This window comes from Leucoraja erinacea, unplaced genomic scaffold, assembly GCF_028641065.1.
Source record: "Leucoraja erinacea ecotype New England unplaced genomic scaffold, Leri_hhj_1 Leri_1009S, whole genome shotgun sequence".
NCBI classification, from domain to species: Eukaryota; Metazoa; Chordata; class Chondrichthyes; order Rajiformes; family Rajidae; genus Leucoraja; species Leucoraja erinaceus.
This window is the reverse complement of record NW_026575241.1, coordinates 38,022-40,940: the sequence shown is the minus strand read 5'-3', so window position 1 is coordinate 40,940 and position 2,919 is coordinate 38,022.

Genomic DNA, 2,919 nt, shown 5'->3' with positions numbered 1-2,919 from the left:
CAATGTGATCATGGCTGATCATCCAACTCAGTATCCCGTACCTGCCTTCTCTCCATACCCCCTGATCCCTTTAGCCACAAGGGCCACATCTAACTCCCTCTTAAATATAGCCAATGAACTGTGTGGCCTCGACTACCCTCTGTGGCAGAGAGTTCCACAGATTCACCACTCTCTGTGTGAAAAAAGTTCTTCTCATCTCGGTTTTAAAGGATTTCCCCCTTATCCTTAAGCTGTGACCCCTTGTCCTGGACTTCCCCAACATCGGGAACAATCTTCCTGCATCTAGCCTGTCCAACCCCTTAAGAATTTTGTAAGTTTCTATAAGATCCCCTCTCAATCTCCTAAATTCTAGAGAGTATAAACCAAGTCTATCCAGTCTTTCTTCATAAGACAGTCCTGACATCCATAAGAGCCCTATCTAGCTCTCTCTTGAAAGTATCCAGAGAACCGGCCTCCACCGCCCTCTGAGGCAGAGAATTCCACAGACTCACAACTCTCTGTGAGAAAAAGTGTTTCCTCGTCTCCGTTCGAAATGGCTTACCCCTTATTCTTAAACTGTGTGTGTGTGTGGCCCCTGGTTCTGCAGGAGGAGGCCATTCAGCCCCTTTGAGCCAGCACCGCCATTCATTGTGATCATGGCTGATCATCCCCGTGCCTGCCCTCTCCCCGTATCCCTTGATTCCACTAGCCCCTAGAGCTCTAACAGAAACATGGAAAATAGGTGCAGGAGAAGGCCATTCGGCCCTTCGTGTCTCTCCTCTGTGTCTCTCTTTGGTGTAAACCGGCATCTGCAGTTCATTGTGTTCAAGAAGGAACTGCAGATGCTGGAAGATCGAAGGTACACAAAGTTGCTGGAGAAATGGGAGCGGACTGAGCGGAGGTGTTCGGCGAAACGATCGGGGAGACTAAGCGTAGGTTGGGCGATCGTTTCGCCGAACACCTCCGCTCACAGTCCGCAATAACAAACCTGACCTCCCGGTGGCTCAGCACTTCAACTCCCCCTCCCATTCCCAATCCGACCTCTCTGTCCTGGGTCTCCTCCATTGCCAGAGTGAGCAACAGCGGAAATTGGAGGAACAGCACCTCATATTCCGCCTGGGCTGCTTGCGTCCGGATGGCATGAACATTGAATTCTCCCAATTTTGCTAGCCCTTGCTGTCTCCTCCCCTTCCTTAACCCTCTAGCTGTCTCCTCCCACCTTCCTATCCGCCCACCCTCCTCCCCCCTTTTCCTTCCTTCTCCCCCCCCCCCCCCCCACCCCCCATCAGTCTGTAGAAGGGTTTCGGCCCGAAACGTCGCCTATTTCCTTCGCTCCATAGATGCTGCTGCACCCGCTGAGTTCCTCCAGCACTCTGTGAATGTCTATGGTTTAAACCAGCACCTGCAGTTCCTTCCTGCACTTGGAGGTTAACGGACAAAAATGCTGGAGAAACTCAGCGGGTGCAGCAGCATCTATGGAGCGAAGGAAATAGGCAACGTTTCGGGACGAAACCCGCAAGGGTTTCGGCCCGAAACGTTACCTATTTCCTTAAGGATTTCGGGCCCGAAACGTTGCCTATTTCCTTAAGGATTTCGGGCCCGAAACGTTGCCTATTTCCTTAAGGATTTCGGTGCCGAAACGTTGCCTATTTCCTTAAGGATTTCGGGCCCGAAACGTTGCCTATTTCCTTAAGGATTTCGGGCCCGAAACGTTACCTATTTCCTTAAGGATTTCCCAAAACGTTACCTATTTCCTTAAGGATTTCGGGCCCGAAACGTTACCTATTTCCTTAAGGATTTTGGGCCCGAAACGTCGCCTATTTCCTTTGCTCCATAGATGCTGCTGCTGCACCCGCTGAGTTTCTCCAGCAACTTTGTGTACCTGCAGTTCATTCCTGCCCGGCACGCGGTCGATAAGATTTGCCGGCAGCGGGGAGATGTCCCGCCACTAGTCTCCTCGTCGGCAACAGCCTGGCTGTCCCGGTAAAGCAGATGGCGGAGAGAGGCATGCGGCAAACAGGCACACGTTCCCTGTAAAACCACACGTCAAGGTGGTTGTCGCTGCTGATGCGTTTATTTCGGGCAGCACAGATGGTTCAGAGAGACATAGAAACATAGAAACATAGAAATTAGGTGCAGGAGTAGAGGCCATTCGGCCCTTCGAGCCTGCACCGCCATTCAATATGATCATAGCTGATCATCCAACTCAGTATCCCGTACCTGCCTTCTCTCCATACCCTCTGATCCCCTTGGCCACAAGGGCCACATCTAACTCCCTCTTAAATATAGCCAATGAACTGTGTGGCCTCGACTACCCTCTGTGGCAGAGAATTCCAGAGATTCACCACTCTCTGTGTGAAAAGAATTCTTCTCATCTCGGTTTTAAAGGATTTCCCCCTTATCCTTAAACTGTGACCCCTTGTCCTGGACTTCCCCAACATCGGGAACAATCTTCCTGCATCTAGCCTGTCCAACCCCTTAAGAATTTTGTAAGTTTCTATAAGATCCCCCCTCAATCTCCTAAATTCTAGAGAGTATAAACCAAGTCTATCCAGTCTTTCTTCATAAGACAGAGACGAGAGAGATGAAAGAAGAAGAAATATAATCCTGATAATGACGGGACTGGGAGTTCAGTAGGACGAGTCCCAGACCCAGGGGCCACACACACACACACACACACAGTTTAAGAATAAGGGGTAAAGCCATTTAGAACGGAGACGAGGGAACACTTTTCCGTTTTTTTTTTTTTTGTTTTTAAATCAAAAAAATTGATTCAATTATTAAAAAATAATATTTACACTACAATAAAACAAGCCAGAACCCACCACCATAAATACAATACAAACATATATCCATAATAAACTATTATACAATTATGATACAATCCTTATTGAGGATAACACTTTTCCGTTGTGAGTCTGTGGAATTCTCTGCCTCACA